This window comes from Malania oleifera, chromosome 12 (assembly GCF_029873635.1).
Source record: "Malania oleifera isolate guangnan ecotype guangnan chromosome 12, ASM2987363v1, whole genome shotgun sequence".
Lineage (NCBI taxonomy): Eukaryota > Viridiplantae > Streptophyta > Magnoliopsida > Santalales > Ximeniaceae > Malania > Malania oleifera.
Window position 1 is genome coordinate 60,808,219 of NC_080428.1, and position 15,975 is coordinate 60,824,193.

The following is a 15,975-nucleotide window of genomic DNA, read 5'->3' on the forward strand; positions in this document are numbered from 1 at the left end:
GTGTATCGTGTTTGAGTGCAGGGACTTACAGAGGTTGCTGCTATTGGCAGCGATGAAGGACGACGGGAAGCAGGGATACTCGGGGATGGCCGCTGATGCTGTGTGGCAGAGGCTGGCCGAGGTGGTGCATCTGGTGTTGGGGTGGTCACGGAGTAGCGGATTGGCGGTCTTGCCTGCTCTGCTGTGGCCGAAGATGATGGAAGCTGGGGTACGTGCGACAGTGACGGGAGTGAGTGACGGGGCTGCTAGGTGGTTGGTCCTGCGGCCGCTGCTGAGTCTTTTGTGTGCGGCGGTGCTCGTGACAGCGCCTGGGATGGCTGGTATTGGCGGCGATGGTGAGGTCGGTGAACGGAGGGTGGCTGCTCACGGCAGTGCTGGTCGTGGTGCTGCTTCGGATGGAGGGTGGAGAAGCCCGCAGGGGCTGTCTGCTGGTGTTGTGTGAGCGACTGGCCGCTGGCCTGCTGCGTGTTCTCGTGTTCACGGGGGCTGGCGACTGTGATGGCTTCCGGCAGCAAGGGGGCCGAGGGGATAGAAGAAAAGGGGAAAAGAAAGGGGAGGAGAGTGGTGCCGGTGAGGCTGTTGGTCTGCGTGGGTTCCCTGCGGCTGCTTGTGCGTGAAGGAGATGGAGAGAATTGAGAGAGTGAGGCTGTGTGTTTCCCCTCCCGGCTCCGTGTACAGTGCAGCGCTGGCCCCTGTTTTAAGAGAAGAAAAGGCTTTTTATTTAGAAACCCTAAATCTCCCCTTTCCTTTTTAGTTTATGGTATTTTTTTCTTTGGGAAATAATATATATGAAAATAATTATTAATATGGTAATAATAATAATAATAATAATAATAAGGTAAAAATAATGATAATAATAATACTAAAGTGAATTAAAAATAATATTAATAATAATGAAAATAATAAATAATAATAATAATAAATAAAATAGAAGTAAAAATAAAAATAAAAGTAATAATAATAATACTAATGAAAAATAATAATAATAATAATAATAATAATAATACAACTAATGAAAATTAATAATAATAATAAGAATAAATAAAATAATAAAAATACTAATAATATTAAAAATACTAATAAAAATAATAATGATAATAAATATATTGGTATTTTTCTTTTTGGAAACAATATATATGAGTATAACTACTTATTATGGTAATAAGGAAATAATAATAATAATAATAATAAGGTAAAAATAATGATAATAGCAAAATAATAATAATAGTAATAACAAAAATAACTAATAATAATAAAAATAATAATATAATAATAATAATAAAAAATAAAATAATAATAATAATAGTAATAATAAGGATAAAAATACTAATAATAATGATAATAATAATTAAAAATAACATTAATAATAATGAAAATAATAAATAATAATAATAATAATCAATATAAATAGAAGTAAAAAATAAAAATAAAGTTAATAATAATAATACTAATGAAAAATAATAATAATAATACTAAAGAAAATAATAATAATAATAATAATAAGATTAAATAAAATAATAAAAATAATAATAATAAAATAACAATAATAATAATAATAGTAATAAATATATTGGGCCTGGGTAAAAATGGGGTGTCTACAGCTGCCCCTCTTTGTAGGATTCGTTGCTTCAAAGTAAAAGTAAGATCTCTCCTACGTTATTTGTGGCAACAAGCCTGCAAAGATAAAAGACGCTGATTTTGGACCAGGCCCATTGTAACAAAAGAGACCAAAATGATTTGTGAAAATCGAGTTGCATGTATGCTTGAGAGCGCATGAGAATGACTTGCGTCGAGTGTAGGAACCTGAGCTGTAGGTCACGGAGGGAGACTCGCACCGGGTGTAGGAACTTGAGCTGAAGGTCACGGAGGGAGACTCGCACCGGGTGTAGGAACCCGAGCTATAGTTCATAGAAGGTGACTTGCACCGGGTGTAGGAACCCGAGCTATAGTGCACGGAAGGTGACTCGCACCGGGTGTAGGAACCCGAGCTATAGTTCACGAATGGTGACTTGCACCGGGTGTAGGAACCCGAGCTATAGTTCACGAAGGGTGACTTGCACCGGGTGTAGGAACCTGAGCTATAGTTCACGAATGGTGACTTGCACCGGGTGTAGGAACCCGAGCTATAGTTCACGAAAGGTGACTTGCACCGGGTGTAGGAACCCGAGCTATAGTTCACGGAAGGGTGACTTGCACCGGATGTAGGAACCCGAGCTATAGTTCACGAAGGGTGACTTGCACCGAGTGTAGGAACCCGAGCTATAGTTCACGATGGGTGACTTGCACCGGGTGTAGGAACCCGGGCTATAGTGCATGCAAGGGTGACTTGTACCGGGTGTAGGAACCCGAGCTATAGTTCATGGAAAGGTGACTTGCACCGAGTGTAGGAACCCGAGCTATAGTTCACGATGGGTGACTTGCACCGGGTGTAGGAACCCGGGCTATAGTGCACGGAAGGGTGACTTGCACCGGGTGTAGGAACCCGAGCTATAGTTCACGGAGGATGACTCGCACCGGGTGTAGGAACCCGAGCTATAGTTCATGGAAGGGTGACTTGCACCGAGTGTAGGAACCCGAGCTATAGTTCACGATGGGTGACTTGCACCGGGTGTAGGAACCCGAGCTATAGTTCACGGAGGATGACTCGCACCGGGTGTAGGAACCCGAGCTATAGTTCATGGAAGGGTGACTTGCACCGAGTGTAGGAACCCGAGCTATAGTTCACGATGGGTGACTTGCACCGGGTGTAGGAACCCGGGCTATAGTGCACGGAAGGGTGACTTGCACCGGGTGTAGGAACCCGAGCTATAGTTCATGGAAGGGTGACTTGCACCGAGTGTAGGAACCCGAGCTATAGTTCACGATGGGTGACTTGCACCGGGTGTAGGAACCCGGGCTATAGTGCACGGAAGGGTGACTTGCACCGGGTGTAGGAACCCGAGCTATAGTTCACGGAGGATGACTTGCACCGGGTGTAGGAACCCGAGCTATAGCGTGTGCAGTAACAACTCAAACATTAGTGAGACAAAGGTTCTTTAGATAATGATCAAAAGAGATGCATGACAAGAGGAGTATGACTAAAATGCAGTAGTGCATGTATGCTGTCTACTGTGGTGATAGAACATAGGGATATGTTGCTACATGTTTCTATGCAATGTATGAAATGTATGGTAATGAATGAAGGAAATGCCTGAATCTTTTCCCCTAGTGCCTCTGTGATCGATAACCTCATCTTTCATCTTCGCCATGTTTTTGATACTTGCCACATCTACAACTGATCTTGGCTCAACTTTCTTAATTCACCCAATCATGGAGATGATTGACTTGGCTAAAAGGAAACTCACTAAAAAAAATCTGCCTCAGTTGAATGGATCTACAACCAATATTAACCCTATTGGCTTAATGCAATTGGATAGGGAGACAAGTTTTGACACGACAATTGCCTCATTGCAAATGCATCAGTAAAAGCTCTCAGTTTCATATGAAGGCCATAACCTCCTCAGATTCTGCCTTATTCATCGGTTGTACACCATATTTCCAAAGCTCTAAGTCATATTTGCTGATCATGCCTGAAACAGGAAGCATACTAGCGAACTCTTTTGATTACCCTATTCTTGAGACTATGAAAAAGGTTTTTTTTTTTTTTTAGAAATATCCAACCATGTAATTGTAACATCCCTTTGCTATATCAAAAGATCATATATGCAAGATGACTAGTTTACCAGACTTAAATGTCAGTTCAAAGGAAAAACTTTATACCAGTATTCAAAAAGTCGAAGCACATGAATGTTAAGTTGTCAAGCTTAATTCCCCTTTGACTAATTTTTTTTTTCTTTTTCGTTGATGACCCCAAACATTTCTCACTCCTTTCGCCTTATTCTGTTGCGAACCCCTATAATTCTCAAGTTAAACTATTGCTTCAGGTTCAGTTCATGTTTTGATCTCAAGATGGTCTTTAAGACTCGGGACGAAACGTAGGCTTGGGGATATAGGTTTTCTGAAGAAGAGGGAAACTATGGCTCAAAAATCCCAACCCATAATGACATTCTCTGCCCCAATTTAAGTTGAGGCACTTTGTTTTGGCTTTGACCGAACTTGTCTTTTGAACAAGCTGCCTACGTACCTTTTCAGGATCAGGTCATTACGTAGTTCAGACTCAATCATTGAGTCTGACAAATCATTAGAGACAACAATGTATACCAATCTGGTCAGGTCTTTTATTTGGACTGTAATATAGGCTAGGGGTACGGGTTAAAGAAAGAAAGAGTTAAATAAGGCTCAAAATCAGCACTTTCATTAAGGGCAACTTGGTCAAAGATCACATGCGTAGTATGTCCCTTATTTTCTTTCTCTTTTCTTCTTTTTCCATTTGCTTTTTCTGCTCCCTTTTGTTTTTCTCTTTCATGAAGGGATTCGGTTATTTTTGTTTGGACTTCATTTGGGACTAATCCTTTGAAATTGCCCCAGTGTGGGGTGTGATCCTTTGATGGATTAATCAAAAATTGAATTTTCCAGGCTCAAGAAAGGGTTTGCAAGGGATCTCTTTTTGTTTCTTTTGGGTAGCAGAAAGATGGCCTGCCATCATTTCGAGTAGCCAATTGTTGTCTCATATGACTTGCCAGACCCTAAAGGACCCATACCCAGGTTAAATTTTGTAAACTGACTTTTGAAAAAAATATTGGTTTATCATTTAGGCTCAATTTGGTTATCAAATGGTAAATCGTTTTTTGGCTTTTTTATAGGAAAGCAGATCGGCCAACGATGGCCATCTATCATTTGATCAAAACATGAATAATGAACAGTCATTAAATTTATGAAGCAAATCGTCATCTTATTGAATTTCCTTGAGAGTTTACAGGGTTTCTAAGAAAAATATTTCTTTACCGCATCTGAGTTTGTGGGGTGCACCAGATCGGCTCCATCCATGTCTGATAACAATAAGGCACCTCCTGAAAATGCTTTCTTTACCACATACGGCCCTTCATAATTTGGGGTCCACTTACCTCGGGGGTCATTATGAATTGGTAAAATCTTTTTCAAAACTAGATCTCCTTCTTGAAACCGCCGAATACGCACTTTCTTGTTAAAAGCTCTCATCATTCTCCTTTGGTATAACTGCCCATGAACTATAGCTGTCAATCTTTTTTCTTCAATCAGATTCAACTGGTCATATCTAGATTGCACCCATTCTTCTTCGGTTAACTCTGCTTCTTTTAAGACTCGTAACGATGGAATCTCAACTTCTATCGGAATTACGGCCTCCATTCCGTATACCAAAGAGAAAGGGGTAGCCCCTGTAGATGTTCGAACAGTGGTTCGATAGGCCAATAAAGCGAAAGGTAACTTCTCATGCCAATCTCTATAGGTCTCCGTCATTTTTTCCAAGATGCTCTTGATGTTCTTATTGGCTGCTTCCACTGCTCCATTCATTTGAGGTCGATAGGGGGCTGAATTATGATGCTTGACCTTGAACTGACTGCATAATTTTGTCATGACCTCGTTGTTCAAGTTTTTAGCATTGTCTGATATTATCCTTTCTGGGATCCCATACCTGCAAATTAATTCTCTCCTGATAAAACGATTGATTACATTTTGAGTGACATTAGAGTATGATGCTGCTTCTACCCATTTTGTGAAGTAGTCAATGGCCACGAAAATGAATCGATGCCCATTACTGGCCTTTGGGGTTATTGGTCCGATCACATCCATGCCCCATGCTGAGAAAGGCCAAGGTGCAGATAAAACCTGGAGTTGAGTGGGTGGGACTTGTATGCGATCTCCATAGATTTGACACTTATGGCACCTTCGAACATACTCTATGCAATCCCGTTCCATGGTTATCCAATAGTATCCACTCCTTAGGATTTTTCAGGCCAATGAGTGTCCTCCCGCATGGGTCCCACAAACGCCGTCGTGTACTTCCTATATGATTTGTCTGGCCTCTTGCAACTCCACGCACCGTAGGAGGGTCATATCATGGTTCCTTTTATACAATATCTCCCCATCTAAGAAGAATCCCATAGCTAGCCTCCGAATTGTCTTTCGGTCATTATTAGAGGCTCCTATTGGATACTCCTTCCGTTGAATGTATGTTTTGATATCATGAAACCATGGCTTCCCATCGGCTTCTTCCGTCATTATACAATATGCAGGTTCCCTATGCATCCTTATTCGAATGGGTTCAATCTCTATTCCAGACTCAACCTTAAATAAAGCCGCCAATGTTGCTAGCGCATCAGGGATTAAGTTACTCTCTCTCGGTAAATGCGAAAAACTGATAGTATCGAATTCCTGCATCATTTCCTGAATGAACTCCTGATATGGTATTAATTTGGAATCCCGGGTTTCCCACTTTCCAGTCAACTGATAAATTACCAAAGCAGAATCTCCTTTTACAATCAATTTTTAAATGCCTCGGTCAATAGCCGCCTGTAAGCCTAATACACACGCTTCATACTCAGCTATATTATTGGTACACGGAAAGGTGAGTTTGGCTGTGACTGGGTAATATTTACCCTCTGGTGATATGAGTACAGCCCCTATTCCATGCCCCCATACGTTGGTTGCCCCATCAAATAGCATCATCCACCCAACATTACCTTCCTTTTCTTGATCAATTGAATCAATATCTTGATCCGGGAAGTCAAACTCCATGGATTGGTAATCATTAACGGCTCTATCAGCCAAATATTCTGCTATAATGCTCCCTTTGATGGCTTTTCTCGTCACATATGTAATATCATATTCAGTCAACAGAATTTGCCAACGAGCCATCCGTCCTGTTACTGCAGGTTTCTCGAAAACATACTTAATCGGATCCATTTTAGAAATCAGCCATGTTGTGTAATACAGTGTGTATTGCCTTAATCTACTAACCACCCACACCAAAGCGCAACACGTCTTCTCCAGGTTAGAGTACCTAGATTCGTATTCCGTGAACTTTTTGCTTAAATAATAGATGGCGCGCTCCTTTCTTCCAGACTCATCGTGTTGTCCTAACACACAACCCATGGAATTCTCTGATACTACTAAGTACAATATAAGAGGCCTTCCAGGTACAGGGGGAACCAAAACTGGGGGGTTCAATAGATATTCTTTTATTTTCTCAAAAGCTTTCTGACATTCTTCACTCCATTTTTCAGGGTTGTCCTTCTTCAGCAGCTTAAATATGGGCTCACAAGTAGCAGTCAATTGAGATATAAATCGAGCTATGTAGTTCAATTGGCCTAGGAAACTCCTGACTTCTTTTTCGGTTTTGGGACTAGGCATTTCTCGAATAGCTTTTATTTTATCTGGGTCTACTTCAATCCCTTTCTCACTTACGATAAATCCCAACAATTTTCCTGAAGAAGCTCCGAATGTACATTTTGCTGGATTTAATTTCAGTTGACATTTTCGTAGCCTTTTAAATAGCTTCCTTAAGTTCATCACATGGCTATACTCATCTCGAGACTTAACAATCATGTCGTCCACATATACTTCTATCTCCTTATGCATCAAGTCATGGAATAATGTTACCATGGCTCTCTGATAGGTTGCCCCTGCATTCTTTAAACCAAAGGGCATAACCTTGTAGCAAAAGGTCCCCCATAAGGTGATAAACGTGGTCTTCTCTTTATCTTCTGGGGCCATCTTAATTTGATTATATCCAGAAAACCCATCCATGAATGAAAACAGGGCATGTCCCGCCGTATTGTCTACCAGCACATCTATGTGTGGAAGTGGGAAATTATCTTTAGGGCTAGCTTTATTCAAGTCTCGATAGTCAACACAGACTCTCACTTTTCCATTTTTCTTCATTATTGGAACTACATTGGCCATCCACTCTGGGTATTTGGTTACTTCTAAAAAACCAGCCTCAAACTGCTTCTGTACCTCTTCTTTTATTTTGATCAACATATCTGGGCGCATTCTCCTCAGTTTCTGTTTTACCGGTTTGCTATCTGGGTAAATGGGTATTTTATGTGTTACTAAGTCCGTATCCAATCCCGGCATGTCCTGATATGACCATGCGAAAACATCTTGGTATTCCTTCAGAAGGTTTATCATTTCGCATCTTTCTTTTCCTCCCAATAGTGCCCCAATTTTTACTTCTTTTGGTTCCTCATTAGTCCCCAAACTTATTGTGACCGTGGGGTCACTACTGGTTAAAGTTGGTTTTTCATCTAATTTCAACATTCTTTGCATTTCAGGTGATAAGTCAGTCTCCTCTTCTATTTCAGCTTCTAGGATTAAGTTTTCAAAGTTAACATCAATTTCTGGCTCCTGAATACTGGTATGATTATTTTCCTTATCCCTGCATAAAACAAAGGTAAACAATTCTTTGACAAATGACCCAATAAATGCGAAAGAAATGCATACTGGTTTTATTTGATGAAAAAGACAAACGGTCCGAGGCAATAATGTCCACGGATTACAAAAAGAAAGCAAAATGAGCAAAAGCTATTACATGAAGTGAATTGGGTAATCAAAAGATGTCCAGTTCTGAATTTCTGTTCCTGTGGTTAATGGGTAGATCCATCTACTTGAGTCATTCATGTGGTCCCCTGATTCCAAGGTCAATATGCTCATCTGTTTCATTTCTTCCTCAAGAGTGACTGAATTGCCCTTTCGAAAGGTCTTGATTCATTGGCGGGACTTCTCCCCACATTTGGTACTACTCTTCCTGTGCGCCTCTCGATCGGAGTATTCTTTCTCTCTGCCTTCTTTTTATGATCAGACTAAAGTAGGAGTATATCCGATCCGTTGCTCCATATCATGGCCTTCTGGTAACAATGGCAGTCGATGCCCTGAAGTATACTTCCCCAACCCTTTTCCTGGGCAAACCCCTGATTTAATTCTTTTCAGGTAGCCAGCCATGCTCTGGTAAGAATTCTAGGTTGAGGATAAAAGATCCCTCCATTCTAGTAAAAATGAACTTGTGACTCAAAGCTTGGAATGATCTTCGTGGGCTCTCAGCTGCTTCCACCATAGGGAGTGGAAGAAGTTTAGTAACCATTATATCGTTATCCCCATAAACCATACCAGTTTGTCCCCTACCACAAATTTCACTCGCTTATGCAAAGAGGAGGAACTGCCCAGTATGATGTATCCCAGGCCTTCCCAAGAAACAACTGTATGAAGGTTTAATATCCATGACTTGAAAAGTCTCTCGAGGTTACGGGTCCAATCTGAAGAGGGATGTCAGCGACCCTACGGACTCTCTTCGTGTTCCATCGAAGGCACGCACCACCAATTGTTGGGGTTCACATAAGAAGGATCATGGGTACCCTCTGCCAGTGTAGTCATGGCATAACTTGAGGGAGGCCCATTATCTATCAAGATCGAGACATCATTGATCCTTACATTTGGTGGATATATGCACCCTTGTTGTACCCGGCCTTCTGGCGGAATTTTCTCATCAGTAAAAGTGATGTAGTGGAGCCCGCCATAACTTCCGATCACATGAATTGAAGTTTTATCAACGCTGATACGCCTGGGAAATGTAGGCTTGATTTTAGGACTTAAGTACGCCTCCCGCTGGTTGCTGAATTAGTAAAGTGACAAAACAATATGTGAGCCGGCATTTTCTTTAGTTGGTCCACAATGTTGTACTCGCTATGCTTATTACTTCCGAATTCTTGGCCTCTCCATGGATTAGGGCCTTTTTCACTGCCCCTGTCTGGTTCCCCTGCATTCTGTCATTTTGTTTATGAAAATCTGGCATATACACCCTAACCACTTCTAGTTTCTCCCGTTTCACCCCTGGTTATATTGCTGGTGCTTCCTTCGACATCGCTTCACAATGCCTATTCCAGGGTACTGCGTGGTTATTCTATGTATTGAGGAATGGCCTGGATTAGAGATCACCAAGCGAGCTGGTGCTTCCAGTGTGGGAATACCTGTTCATCGTAGGTATGAATGGTTGGTTAGTGCACGATGATTCCCGGCCTGTTTGCCCCAATGACTGCAAGCTCTCCACTTTTGCGTGTAAAACAATCTCTATAACTTGTTATCCCCCATCTTTGCAAAAACATTCTAAATTACACAACTTTTTCACAGATCTTCCTCTTTACTCTGACATAAACAAGTTGCATTAGTGGGGCAAACAGCCTTTGCCCTATCCAACCCTGCCGCACTAAGTTCATTGAACCCCCAATCTAAAGACATTTGTTCAAAATCCCACCTCATTCGTCCACTTCTTCTATCATTCCGACAATTATTACCCCCTATTTTGGGCAAAGTTTCCCCTTGAATTCCGGGTTGTTTATCATCAATGTCTAGCCATCCAGCTTCTCTATGTTTGAACCTTATTTTTGAATGCCCAACAACGTTCATATTGTGGCCCGGAGTGTTAGCGTGATTGCACACTTGCTTCGGGTTCATACCATTGTGCAAAAGGTGCCCGTAACAACCGGTCCAGGAAGGACTGAAACTAAGTTCCTCTCCATCAATTGTGGGAATAATTCCTGATAATTTCATTGGAAAGGATCTATCCTTCTCATATTCTCTGGATGCCTCTATCATGGTTCTCATATTCCGGTTGGCGGGCATGGCGCCCGAAAGAGACAACTTGGGGTCCTACCCTTCCCGTATAAACTTGTCGGATTGACAGAGGGCTCGAAAACAAATTCCTCCTAGCCCTTGTGCCATGCTCTCTTTTAGGTTGTCTTTGAACCATCTGGACCTCTTCTTCCATTTTTCTTCGCTTGCACTTCTTGCCTAGACCAGTCCTCTGTACTATACTTTTAAGTTCTCCGACTTGATGGCGGTCTCAATCCTCTCTCCGTAGAAACAATGTCCATAATCATGGGGGTTCCCCTAGAATTGCCCGAAGTAAGGATCAGTTTCAAGTATTCACAAATAGGGAGATAGCCTCCCTATCTTCCACCGGAGGATTGACTTGGCAGACATTTCCCTCCACCTATAGCATATTCTCTAAATTTTTCAGTGGCTTCATTTGATACTTGGCAGGATACGATCGGTTGCCATTCTATAACATGGCGGTATGACTATAAGAATTAGCCCGGTTTTCCATGTGCGGATCCGATCCGATCTTGTTGACTATACCACCTGATAGCTGCCCCTGTCCAAGCCTGTCTTGAAAGCAATGCACATTATCTCTAATTATCGGAATTGGCAGCCATTTTGTTGGCAAACGGCTCAGTAGTTTTCGAGACAATTAGTTTCCATTAATTTTCAAATCTGGACTTTGAATTTTTGGTGGCCAGGTGACCTTTGGCACAGGCACAATCTTGGGATCTACAGAGTCGAATGCATTGGATCCTTCAATAGCTTTTCATACGTTCCTCTATACATCGTACGCCGTGCAGTTTCATATCTGTGTACCCCCAAATCAGAAGCTACTAATGGGGGGTCCCCACTACTGGACCCCCTGTGCTGGGTATATTGGGGATGAACGGGGTATCCTTTGGCATTGAACCCTCCATGACGCCAGGTAGTGAACTGACGTTTGTCCATGTACTGGGGTAACACCTTGAGGATGATAGATCCATGTCCGTCTCCGATCATTCTGCACTGCTTTCCTTTGGTTCATCAACAATTTCGAGGATCTTGCTCATTTTTTCCTTTGCAATTCTTCTTGTCCTTGCTCTATGCCCAGGACTCTGCCTTCCAATTGTTCACTCATTTCTTTTGCCCTCTCCTGTATTGTATTCGATGCGTAACAGTCTCAATGTTGCTTGGTCAGACGGATTTCTGTGGCGAGTCACTGCAAACCAAAACTTGCCCGTTTTAGAATCGTGAATGCATAGGTATGTCATGCATGAAATTGCAATGGGCTTTTCAAGACAAGATGTAAATTTCACAATATAAACATATGTATGCAACCTAATGTCTCCAATCAAAGGTTCCATGAAGCAGTCATCCTCTTTGTAGAAAATAAATCCGCTTTTCATTAATAATAATCCTTTCATACAATAACAATCTAATCAAATATCAAAATCTGTCATGATTGCACAAATCTCTGCATTTTTGCTGTGCCGTCGTTCACCAAGCCCGACACTTGCCTCCCAGTACCTGCTTTCATATGCACGGCTCATCTTTTCCAGTACTGATTTACTTTGCTCCTCTGCTCATCCCCCTGCCCTCCACTTCTTGTATGTAAGCGATTTCTTTTGACTCTATGGGCATCATTCTAACATTTGAGATTTCTGTTCAGTTCTGCTTGAATTCTCGTCTTTCTTCCTTAGACCCGACCTCTTATTCTGATGTATGTAACGGCTCCTCCTGTCGCTTGTTTCCCCTTGCGAAGACAGAGACTTAAGCCCCTTTTTGCTGATTCCCCACTTCTGCTCTTGCATCTCCCTTTCTACTGGTCTGGATTCCCTTGTGCTTCAATTGTATGCCGGGCTGGTGATTTAACATGCTCAATAACAACTTCTGGGATTCTTTTGTCGGGGTTTACTCGGTTTCCCGCCATACTTCTAATTTCCTTGGACGTGGTAAATTCCATCACCTGGACTATTAGGTTTCTCATTTTCCAAGCCACCATGAACTTTCTAATTTGGGAATCTTGAGTGTCTCCTACTTCATATGCGAGTCCGAGTCGGCTAATCGTGATCATAGGCACAACTGAGACGCGCCACTTGCCTTCTTGCCAACAAAGGACGTAGCTGATTCCTCCCCTGGACCAATACCGGGACCACGGGAAGTTCCACATCGATACATCATGTTGGAATGGTTCATCATTGCGGCTTGCCAAACCTAATCCCAACTCCTCTCAGTTTATTTAATTTTTCATTCCAGTTAGCCTTGCTCCTTGGATATTCTGCTGAGCCTCTCGAACCGGCAGGGGAGTCCGAAGAGCTGACAAGGATTTTACGGTACCCCCCTTGGTTACTTGGCAGGTGACTGGCAACCAAACATAAGTAATGATACCAAACATTTAGTCGCTCCTGAACCCTTACCCGGCATTGATAAGAGTCGCAAGTTTCTGCCAAATCCCATAACCGGATGAGCCCTATTGTTTAACATTGCGCCACGAAAAGAAATAGTCATCTATCAATGGTCCCTAGTTCTTTGGGAAAATATAATATGCCATATATGGCCATTGCGACAAATGTATCTGAACTCTTCCCTTTCTCCTCTTCGCAAACTCCTTCAGCATTTCCAAGTGATCCTTTCCTTTCCCACCCTTGCCGTTCGTTGAATCTTGACCCCAGCAAGGTTATACACTCCCGTGCTAAGAAATCCGGAATCAGGCACATAAGTTCGGTAGGGTGATCGCTGTGTTCATCAATGCGGTAGCGAGGAGTATCTTCAATTGTAGGAACCATGTCATTTAAAATAGTTTTTCCATCTTCGTAAAACCATGTGTACGGAGGATTCCAGAAGTCCCACCAATGCCTTCACCATCCTTGAGATTCACCGTTATGTGTAACAAGAAACCGATATGGCCATATAACTGTGAGAATTCCAAACGGCGTTGTGGGGTCCAATCCTTCCAGATAGTTTTTTAGTTTCCCTCCCGGAGTTGGACCCGGGGATATAGCACCTTTGGCAGGTAATTCCACTTTTTATTCTTCGTTCAGCTATCTCCCCACTGCATTTTGTTGGTCTTTCAGAATATAACTGTACGAACGGACTCAGTTTTCCCTGATAAACACAGTGTCCTCCATAATCTGAATCTGATCTCTTCCAGAAACCTTGGGAAGTAAACTGGAATGCCTATATGGATGCAATATGTTCGCAACATTATCATATAATTCAAAGCAGAACTTAAGATGTGACTACCACTTATCGGGATGATTATTCTGCATTGTTTTATGAAAGTGAGCATGGGAGCATGATTATGAGATATGTGAATGCATAAGTACTTTAATGCCTGACCATGGGATGCGATGTGGTATTTATTATGGGAGTACTGAAGTGCGAAATATATACACATATGATATGAACATGTATGCAACTATTGGTGCGTGAAATTATGCATGAAAGCATTGATGCAAAGTAACCTAACTACATTCTGGAAAAGTTCCACTAATAAAAATTTCAATATTACGACATCATGATGGGCCACAATGTCAATTCATTCTTCTCTCAATCATTCTTTTTCTGACGAAGGTTCATGTACCTGATTCTATGAACGGGTCAAATTATGATCTGAGGTGGGGTTGACCCTGGTTTAGTCAACCCACTTAATTGTTCAGATTGGCGTTGTGTCACTTTATGTCACTTGGCTCAAGTAGCTTAAAATATGGGCTCAATATATTATCCATGATGGGGATATGCCCAGTTTTTAAAGGATAGTTGGGCTTAGATTTGCTTAGAAGTTTTAGTTTGTTTTGAAAGAATTGGCCGATTACACCCTACCACGTCGAGTTATCCTTCACCCTCTGTTAGTAATTGCTGGTGCTTCCTTCGACATACGCTTCACATTCATATTTCCAGGGTACTGCTTGGTTATTCTTGTATGGGAATGGCTGGGAGTAGAGATCACCAGCGAGTGGTGGCTTCCAGTGGGGGAAAGAGCCTTGTTCATCAGGATGAATGGTGATTAGTGCATGATGATATACCGGCCTGTTTTTCCCCACTGACTGCACTCTCTCCACTTGTGAGGGTAAAAACAAATCTCTATAAACTTGTTATCCACCATCTTTTGCAAAAACATTCTAAAAGTTACACACTTTTTCACAGATCTTCCTTCTTTACTCTGACATAAACAAAGTGCATTAGTGGGGCAAACAGCCTCTTGCCCTATCCGACCTGCCGCAATAAGTTCATTGAACACCCAATCTAAAGACATTTGTTCAAAATCCACCTCATTCGTCCCTTCTTCTATCATTCCGACATTATTACCCCCATGATTGGGCAAAGGGTTCCCTTGAATTCCGGGTTGTTTATCATCAAATGCTAGCCATCCAGCTTCTCTTAGTGTTTGAACCTTATTTTTGAATGCCCAACAACGTTCAATAGTGTGCCCGAGAGTGTTAGCGTGATATGCACACTTGGCTTCGGGGTCATACCATTGTGGAAAAGGTGCCGTAACAACCGTTCCAGGAATGACTGAAACTAAGTTCCTCTCCATCAATTGTGGGAATAATTCTGAGTATGTCATTGGAATAGGATCTATCCTTCTCATATTTCTCTGGATGCCTCTATCATGAGTTCGCATATTCGGTTGGGCGGGCATGGCCCCGAAAGGAACAACTTGGGGTCTACCTCCCGTATGAACTGTCTGATTGACAGAGGGCTCGAAAACAAAATTCCTCCTAGCCCCTTGGCCATGCTCTCTTTGATATTGTTGTCTTTGAACCATCTGGACCTCTTCTTCCTTTTTCTTGCTTGTCCACTTCTTGCCTAGACCAGTCTCTGTACTAATACTTTTAGTTCTCCCGACTTTGATGGCTGTCTCAATCCTCTCTCCGGTAGAAACAATGTCCATGAAGTCATGGGGGGTTGCCCCTAGAAGATGCCCGAAGTAAGGATCTTTCAAAGTATTCACAAATAGGGAGATAGCCTCCCTATCTTCCACCGGAGGATTGACTTGGACAGACATGTCCCTCCACCTATATGCATATTCTCTAAATGTTTCAGTGGGCTTCATTTGCATACTTTGCAAGGTCATACGATCGGGTGCCATTTCTATAACATGGCGGTATTGAGCTATAAAAGAATTAGCCAGGTCTTTCCATGTGCGGATCCGAGTCCGATCTTGTTGAATATACCACCTGATAGCTGCCCCTGTCAAGCTGTCTTGAAAGCAATGCATCATTAGTCTCTAATTATCGGAATGGGCAGCCATTTTTTGGCAATACAGGCTCAGGTGAGTTCGAGGACAATTAGTTCCATTAAATTTATCAAAATCTGGTACTTTGAATTTTGGTGGCAAGGTGACCTTTGGCACGAGGCACAAATCATTGGGATCTACAGAGTCGAATGCATTGGATCCTTCAATAGCTTTCAGACGTTCCTCTAGTACATCGTATCGACGTTCAGTTTCAGATCTGTTTACCCCCAAATCAGAAGCTACTA

General features: G+C 42.1%; 1 pseudogene; it reads right to left on the reverse strand.

Annotated features, from left to right (window-relative positions):
* Positions 1-4,863: 4,863 nt before the first annotated feature.
* LOC131143952 (uncharacterized) lies at positions 4,864-10,533 on the reverse strand (annotated as a pseudogene).
* Between the last annotated feature and the right edge of the window lie 5,442 nt (positions 10,534-15,975).